At 40.4% G+C, this 10,000-nt stretch overlaps 1 protein-coding gene across 8 annotated transcripts in view; it reads left to right on the plus strand.

Moving 5' to 3' along the window:
- Positions 1-10,000, plus strand: part of Eaat2 (Excitatory amino acid transporter 2) — a 189,016-nt gene that overhangs the window by 60,273 nt on the left and 118,743 nt on the right. The window contains exon 1 of one of the 8 annotated variants that reach the window (XM_076189867.1): positions 3,405-3,427. The exons of 6 other annotated variants lie outside the window; for them this stretch is intronic. The gene's annotated coding sequence lies outside the window, so the exon portion shown is untranslated. Of the gene's footprint in view, positions 1-3,404; positions 3,428-3,508; positions 3,531-10,000 lie in introns of those variants that run through there. One more of the 8 variants, XM_076189866.1, reaches the window with a different exon arrangement.

A 10,000-nucleotide genomic window follows, 5' to 3' on the forward strand; every position in this document is an offset into this window, starting at 1 on the left:
TTCCATGCCATCGCAGTCGAGACTGACGAGGATCTCGATGGAAGCATATACATGGAAATTGATACGTGGTCAAGCTGAGGACTCGAACTCAGCTCGGATGTAACAAAGTATCAGTGACTTAGCCCATTGCGCTATTAAGATATACTATGTTTTGAAAAAGAATGAGAATTAATTACCGGGACGGGAGGTGGTGGTGACGTCAGGATGGGAAAGAAACCCGTCAACTGGTGGCTTGGCTTACCTCCACAAACGCGCAACGTACATACACACCTATTGCATCATCATAGCTAGTTGCACACTCGTTCAACACCATCACCATCCCATGGCTAAAAGAAGAAGGAGAAGAAGAAGAAAAATAAGAATAAGTATGATAATAATAAGAAGGAAAACAATATCAACAAGATGAATAATAATAATAATAATAATAATAATGATAATAATAATAAGAAGAAGAAGAACAACAACAGCAAGAAGAAGAAGAAGAAGAAGAAGAAGAAGAAAAATAAGAATAAGAATGATAATAATAATAAGAAAAACAACATCAACAAGATGAATAATAATAATAATAAGAAGAACAACAACAACAACAACAACAGCAAGAAGAAGAAGAAGAAGAAGAAGATGAAGATTTGCTGAGAAGCAAAGGCAAAAAAAAAAAAAACAACATATGATAAGTTTTGGGCAGTCACACCAATGCACATATACTCGCAGATAAATACTCGTAATAGGAAGTCAGAATGACAGATTGGCACGTAGTAAGTATGGATATAGAAGAATAGGAGGAATATGTTGTCTGGCATTTCGTTAACTGGCACGCCAACCAGACAGCCACACAGTCAGCTCGGTTGTGTTATGCACTGGGATTTGATCCGTTTTACAAGAATTTCCTGAGGGTACAACAGCCCGTTTTCCTCTCCTTATTTTTCGTATGCTCACAACGTACAGTATAGAGGACACACATTCACGAATACACGTTCACACGCACACATTCACACACACACACACACACACACACACACACACACACACACACACACACACACACACACACACACACACACACACACACACACACACACACACATATATATATATATATATATATATATCATTAAAATGAATGGCAAGCTTATTATGACAGAGCTTCTTGTATTTTTCTCTCTTTCTTAGAGTGATCTTGCCTTCTGTAGGCAGTAACCTTAATAAATCTCCGTATGTCATGTTGTGGAATAACATACATAATCTATAAATAAGCCAAAACACGTTTTCACACCTCTTGGTGCTTCCTCAGTGGCAGGTACGAATCTAAGGGCTGGGCTGGTGTGTGTGGGTATATATGGGACAGGCTGTGGGATTTTGTCGAGTCGTCGGTGTGGGATTTTGTCTGGTCGTCGATGTGGGATTTTGTCTGGTTGGCGTCGCCGGAGCTTCGTGTCGTTCTGTAGGTTGGAGGGTGGCGTGCATCTGTGTTTTTTGTCTCATTTTCACTGGGGAATGATCTTCTCACACTTGGTAGGATTTTTAAGTCCTCGAGTTGGGTATTCATTCCCGGGGATAGATCCTTGATATACAAAAGAATGAATAGGTAAACGTCGTGGGTCTTTGTTGTGATCTATAATCTCCGTATTCTGGGTTAGGTCTTCTCTTCTTAATTTTGCTTGATGGACTTCGCTATGATGATTTTTAGGTGCTCCTGAGTTTAGGTGGTATGACAGACGACGCGAGAGCCTCATGGTGGTCATGCCGATATAGGTAGTAGGATGGGTTGCACAGTTCCCATATTTGCAGGTGTACCTATATACGACATGAGATTTTTGAAGTTCATCGACGATCTGCCTGGTGTTGTTCCTTAGGAGTAGGTTCGAGTTTTTTTTGTTTTGATAGTAAATAATGAAATTAATTTTGGAGCTTGATTCAGTGGGCTTGATGTTTCTCTTTATGATTTGTTGCATCACTCTCTCATCCTCCTTGTATGCAGTGGAGAAGAAGGATTTGTAATATATATTTATAACGTTCTGCGCTGGATTGTCTGATGCATTTGCTGATTTAATTTCCTCGTACCAATTTTCCATTATTTTCTTGGTCACTTTTTCAATGTCTCTATTGCTAAAACCGTTGTTGATTAGGACTTGTGATGCTCTTTTTAGTTCTAGGTGCACATTTTTCCAGCTACTATATATATATATATATATATATATATATATATATATATATATATATATATATATATATATATATATATATATATATATATATAAAACGATTGAAACCAACTCGACATTCAACACACTAACTGGGTTAAAGATGAATAAAAAATTTAAGATGTACCAATATGGACCACATGAGTGAGTACAGTGACTAGATAGTTGGTTGAAAAAATATGTAGAAACTAAATAAAGATACAAAGAAAGCTCTTCTCACAAAATGGTTGAGTATTGTCGAGGTTGCACAACCGGGCTAAGTGGAGGACGGTGCAAATTGTAGTACATGAGGCGAGTTTGAAGCCAAATTCTGCATAACATATAAGATAACAGAGATCAAATATAAATAAATAAACAAATAGATAAATAAATAGATAAATAAATCTGTGCATGAATAACTATTCAAAAAATAAAAGAAATAAGTGATTAAATAAATTTATAAATTCATAAATAGATGAATAAACAGATATATAAGAATACATAAACAGACAAAATTAACAAAATCTCTAGAAAAAATATGCAATAAATAGATAAATGAATAAATGAATAAATAATCGTGGTAAGATCACAAAAGGAAGAACTTCTAACTGCAAATGTGTTTATATCGTAATGTATGAATAAATAACACCCATAAATATATGGAACAAAACACACAAGTTTACAAAAACACGCACATAAACACATGTATGTTAGAAAATTAGAGAATAGGAGGCGGAATCCCACGAGTTATGCTCTTTTCCTGTGTACTATAATTAGAGAAATACGTAGGTGAATATACACACACGCATACGCACACACACACACACACACACACACACACACACACACACACACACACACACACACACACACACACACACACACACACACAGACACACACAAACCATCACACACACGCGCGAGCGAACTGATACACACACGTAAATACGCACTCAAAAATGCCATCACACAGACTGCAATCTGGCTCTCCTCTAAAGGGCTCATACCTTGGCTGGCATGTTCCACTCCCCACCCGCCTTTCTTTATAAATAACCCCCATGTGTCAAATGTAAGGACACGTTTCCTGCAAGCAAGGCCACGGCATACCGACCCACACGCTCCACTCACACCAAGTTGGTTCCCAACAGCCACGATCTTGAAGGTTCTGCCTTAGTTTGGCTTCTTCCTCCAATAGGGACCAACAAGTCGAGGACCCTTACATCACACAACCTTTGGGCGGTACCTTGGTAAGAACGTTTCTTGCCCTCTAGGTTAGATAACCACAACGGTGACGAAAGATCCTGTCTCCGGTTCGTCCCCCATGCCCTCAATATACTACACATACCGACAGTAAGTACACGCATAGAACTATATTCGTACGTATGTATACGCTCACACACAGTGGCCAACTTACCTTCTTGTACGAATAAGCCATCAACAAATTGAGATAGTGGCACCGTGGCGTATGATTGATAACTATCATTGGCACACATTTTCACGAATTGGCCGTCCGACACTCGCTCATGTACTCGACGTGCCCGGTAACACGTATTCTTCGCCCGAAGAGGCTGGTATTCCCACTGACAGTGATGGCACACGTGACGTCATGGGGGTGGGGCCTCTTTAAGGGGGTGCCATCACATGGCTGCCATAGACAGTTAGTTGTGTTTGCCTCCTGTTAAGAACAAGAACAAGAACAAGAACAAGAACAAAACCAAAAGCAACAGCAACAACTATTGTCTTTTGTTTAAGTGACTCAAAACCCACAGCCTCACATCGGGTGGCAACGATCCCCAGGTGCTCTCATAGAGCTTTCTGATAAGAAGCGTTGGGCAGTTGTCCGTGTGGAACTGATTTAGTGTCAAAGTTGTTGGAGAGCCTTGGTTCGGTGAGGAGACCAAGTGTCAGCCACTCGAGGCTGCACCTCCAGCTTCGAGAATCACCTAAGATTCCTTTTTCATTGCATTCGTTTTGAGCTCACCCAAGGAAACTTTGTAAACATAACGAAGAGTTCAAGGCTGTTCTTTGAAACCTTCATCAGCCCTGGCAAAAGTTCTCTACTATCAGAAAGTAAACCTTTACCTGGGTATCTAGTTAAGTTAATCTGCCTTATTGGTTTATCTATAGAATAATATTTACCAGTAATTTTCTTATGTATAGTCAATGAATTTAGAAATATTTTTACTTTCTGATCATAGGAAGCTTTTGGCGACGAAAGGTTTACAATGACGGCCCTAGCTATTCATTAACGAGGGGATGCCACAGAAATGAATGAAATATCTTATCTACGGAAGGGAGAGTGATCAAGGTTAAACAAGATGATAGAGTGAGGGGAGAGGGAGTGAGAAAATAATCCCTAAAATGAGGATGAAGAAGAAGAAGGAATCTAAGAGGGGCTTGACACGATCTAACAGTTCGTCGAACGCGGTTCGACAGACACGTGTTTGAAGGGATGTGTGAACGTGTGAACGGGGTGTTTGGTTGTCGAACACGTTGGTTAAACCCCAAATACCCCGTTCACACGTTCACACGTCACTTTAAACACGTGTCTGTTAGACCGTGTAAACCCCCTATAAAGCGGGCCCTACACGATCAGTATTATTGCGCAATATTCCGTATTGCACAATGTTATTGACGGTGTAGGGATGGTATTGAAGAGTCACACATGTTTGGCCTGTATATTTGGTATCTTCAATATACTGTCATTCTTCAATACCATCGGTACACCGTCAATAATATTGTACAATAAGGAATATTGCGCAATAATATTGATCATGTAGGGATGGTATTGAAGAGGCACACATGTTTGGGCTGTATATTTGGTATCTTCAATATACTGTCATTCTTCAATACCATCGGTATACCGTCAATAATATTGTACAATAAGGAATATTGCGCAGTAATATTGATCGTGTAGGGCCCGCTTAAGACGAATGGTGAAGTGGACAAGAGTCCCATGTGAACAGGAGGCAAAGGTCAGTGCTGGTGAGAAGGACCTTTATTCGTCTTCGTGGTATTAGAACGTGAGGAAAAAAAGAAAAAAAAAAGAATAAAGATAAAAGGTGAGGCGCAAACAAGGTCATTTTAATTTCCATCGGCAGAAAGTAGGACAAAATAATTACGGGTAAAAGATAAAGTATTCGAAAGCCGGCGATACGGATAAAAACAGATTAAAATAGAAGGAATGAGTGGTACATACATACATACATACATACATACATACATACATACATACATACATACATACATACATACATACATACATACATACATACATACATACATACATACATACATATATACATACATACATACATACATACATACATACATAAGATTTTTTCCCTTATAAGGACTATGACCGAGTCAAACCATAAAGTCTCCCGACACCAATGCCACACCTATTGAAAACTCATTCGTTGCCGCTCTCATCTTAAAGAATCACCTCGTGGATAAAATGTCCTCCATTCCCCGCCACACCACTCGAGTCAAATGCTGCGAGACAAAATTACACGTTATAGATTCTCATGACGTCACTCATCATGTTTTCGCTTGTAAATGCATAGGAACCAACTATACCTAGATGATCCCACGTACACCTAAATACAACTAGACATAATGTCTGTGACAACGTAAGAAACCATTTGAACGTGCGAGCACCACCTCCCCCATACCCCACACACATACTCGTAGGGCAGTGGTTAGAGTTCCCGGCCGCCACTACGGCGATCCGGGTTCGGATCCCGCCCAAGGCCGAAATGATTTCAGTGTCGCTGCTCTGCGAGTCGTTACTCCAACTCTCGTGGGCGGTGAATTGGGGATGCGTGTGCGTGTAAGGTCATAGCATTACCCATAGATCGGTCATTTATGAACTCTGAGCTCTCTTCCGGGAGGGAAAATAGGTGTCGATCACGAGTCCAACACGTGATCGAAGACCATGGTGAATCACACGCACGCGCACACACACACACACACACACACACACACACACACACACACACACACACACACACACACACACACACACACACACACACACACACACACACACACACACACACACACACACACACACACACACACGAGTGCACAAGGTGTCACGTTGATGTTAAGACCGCCTTTGAGATGCCAAGTATTATCAGGACTCGCTTTGCGTAACCTGAGGGCGAAGTGGTCGCCCTTTCTATCACGTGGGAGGGAGCCATGGGTGAGGAGGAGGAGGAGGAGGAGGAGGAGGAAGGGGGAGGTGGAGGGGCGTAGGTTGCTGAGGAGAAGGAAGAACGAAGGGAGGTTTGGAGCGAGTTTTAACTCCACATCTGCCACTTGCGTCGTCAGATGGGAAGTGGGTCGGAAGGGAAAGGAATAGGGTTCGGAGGGTTGGGTGAGGGAGGGCAGTGGATTATACACTTAACATAAGAACATAAGAATGAAGGAGACTACAAGAGACCGTGAGGCCTACACTAGGCAGTTCCATGTCCATTATCACCTGTCATCCCCATCCATAGATTTGTCTAACCGTTTCTTAAAACAACTGATAGTTTCAGCGCTCACTACATGGTTACTAAGTCTGTTCCATTCGTTGACCACCCTATTAGTAAACCAATTCTTGCCTATTTTCTTCTTAAATCTAAATTTGTCCAATTCAAATCCATTATTGTGAGTCCTGCCCTGTTGTCTTAACATGATGACCTTGTTGGTGTCACCCTTGTTAAAGCCTTTGAGCCACTTAAATGCCTCTATTAGATCACTCCGCACTCTGCGTTTTTCTTGGGAGTGTAAGTTTAGGTGCCTAAGCCTCTTCTTAAGAGAAATTTCTGAGACCATTTATCATTTCGGTTATTCTCCTCTGTACTGATTCTAGTGAATTTATGTCCATTCTATAGGACGCGGACCTAAACTGTACCGCATAGTTAAGGATGGGTCTAACGCTAGATAAAGTTTGATAATTACCTCTGCACTTCAATTCGTAACTGTCCTAGCAATGAAACCTAATGCTCTGTTTGTTTTTATTCTTGGCGCTAATGCACTGTTTCCTGATTTAAGGTCAGGAGTCACTAGAACTCCCAAGTCTCTCTCGCACTCACTTTCTCTAAAAACGTGTTATCTAAGCTATATCTATTTTCGGTGTTGTATAGCACTACGTTTAACACGCTGCACTTTGAGATATTGAAGTTCATTTGCTATTTCACCGACCATGTGAACAATTTGTTAAGATCCTGTAGAATCTCGGCGTCGTCTCCTGACCTAATTTGGCGTCCTATTTTAGTGTCGTCTGCAAACTTACTAACATCATTATTAATCCCATTGTCCAAGTCGTTTATGTACATAATGAACAACAAGGGACCCTAAATCGAGCCCTGTGCCAGGACCCCACTCCCACACCTGGATTTTACACCATTTATGGTGACCCGCTGTCTTCTGTCACTGATCCAAGATCTAATCCATTATAACACTTTTCCTCCTATGCCATGGGCTTTGATTTTACTCAGTAGTCTCTGGTGGGGCACCTTCTCGAACGCTTTGCTAAAGTCAAGGTAATAACATCGTAACTATCATTGTAATCTGACGCCTTATATACTTTAGTGTAGAAGGATAGTAGATTAATCACACATGACTTAACCTTGGAGAAACCATGCTGTGTGTCACGAATCAAATTGTTTTTCGATGTGTTCTCTAATCTATTAACTATAATTGATTCCAGCATTTTACCTATAACTGATGTTAAACTGATTGGTCTGTAGCCTGTAGTTGCATAGAGACGATTTATCTCCCTTTTTAAAAACAGGAACAACGTTTGCCTGCCCCCAAGTAATAGACACAAAACCAGTGTCTACAGACATATTAAATGTTTCAGCCTGTCCGTCATCCATTTGGGAGTATTACTATTCTTCCTTATTGATTTGAGGGGAATAAATTTATTTTGTGCATTTAGAATTAAATCCGTTAGGTTACTATACATTTCGTCCAAATCGCTGACCTGGTTGTTGACCCTACGCCCACAAGTGACCTGACCCAAGGTACGCGTACCCTTCGTGACCTGACACTGACCGCGCTAATGACGTCCGGACTGACCATATATCTGACCCCGTCACAGCCCCCTGGGTCGGTCCCGTAAGTGATCAAATGTCTCAAATAGTCTCTCATCTTGTCAAAATTGGCTCTCCTGAAGTCCGGTACTTGAACGTTATTCATACTTTTTAATTCTTCCCAGACTATCTCCTACTTTTACGTTACTCGGAAGGTGCTCTTTATTAGTTAGAAATAAGTCCTCGTAGGATCGGTAATTATTTGTTTTAGGAAATTATCCTGCACCACATCTAAGAACAAAATTGGTTCCTGATCTCCTACTAAAATCTCCCATGATCACAACATTTTTGTACTGGAAGGCCCTGTGAATTTCATAAATCAGGGGAACAGTCTGATCAATGCTGAGGTTAGGAGGTCTATATAGGGTGCCAGTAATAAGTTTCTTATTCTTGCCTGTAACCTCCACCCAAATAGAGTCCGTATTATCCTCTTCCTTAATCGAATTGTTGATGATACAGTTTATTGTATTTTTAACGAAAAGTAATACTCCTCGCCCACTCCTGCCAACCCTGTCCTTGTGAAAAAAGTACTTTTAAAAGACGACGAAAAAACTCTCAATATCGCTGAAGGAATCATCTATCTCGCTACCGGGCGACATTGTTAACCCATTAAACTCCGATGACAAGATGTCTTGTCATTTGGTCAAATAAAACAAAAAATTATAAAACACAAAAATGTTTGATCAAACACCAGAAAAATATGACGTCAGTCCTCGCTTCGCTCGCAGCGAAGCGAGGACTGACGTCCTATTTTTCTGGTGTTTGATCAAACATTTTTGTGTTTTATGATTTTTTGTTTTATTTGACCAAATGACAAGACATCTTGTCATCGGAGTTGAATGGGTTAATTGAGATGGCTTGGGTCATTATGCATTGTGGCGTCATCAAAATTAATACCAAGCTATGGCGGTGTATACTGTGTTTTAGAATGAATATTATCAGACGACAAATATTTTTGTCAAAAAGTCCCTCAAAAGCTACCTTTGAGATAAGATATTTGTTATGAATGTGGTTCTCGTAAAAGCGAATAACATTACGAAAGAAGAAATGCAAATTTATTCCTCGGTATGATGGCTACCCTTTAAGGTGAGAACACAGGAAAGTGCAAATAAGATGTTTAGGGAAAGGAAGTTGTGATAAATCATAAGATGTGAGACTCTCATTTCAAGACCTTTTGCCAGCCTTATCAAACTCTTTTTACCCCTCAAGGGTAGACTATTTCTGGCTTTATTGAGTTTATCTATGAATGTTACCAAGAAATTGGATAGATAAGCCAGTAACCCAGAATAACCGCCAGGGTTGGCGGAAAGTACGGCCCTTAACCCATTCAACTCCGATGACAAGATGTCTTGTCATTTGGTCAAATAAAACAAAACATCATAAAACACCAAAATGTTTGATCAAACACCAGAAAAATATGACGTCAGTCCTCGCTTCGCTGCGAGCGAAGCGAGGACTGACGTCATATTTTTCTGGTGTTTGATCAAACATTTTGGTGTTTTATGATTTTTTGTTTTATTTGACCAAATGACAAGACATCTTGTCATCGGAGTTGAATGGGTTAACCCTTTAAACTCCGATAACAAGATTCTTGTTATTTGGTCAAATAAAACAAAAAACCATAAAACACCAAAATGTTTGATCAAACACCAGAAAAATATGACGTCAGTCCTCGCGCGGTCAAGCCGCATCAGATGATATTCGTATGTACGGGCCGGCGCGAGGCCTACCATA

Source organism: Oratosquilla oratoria, chromosome 9 (assembly GCF_046742065.1).
Source record: "Oratosquilla oratoria isolate Oo_2021 chromosome 9, ASM4674206v1, whole genome shotgun sequence".
NCBI classification, from domain to species: domain Eukaryota; kingdom Metazoa; phylum Arthropoda; class Malacostraca; order Stomatopoda; family Squillidae; genus Oratosquilla; species Oratosquilla oratoria.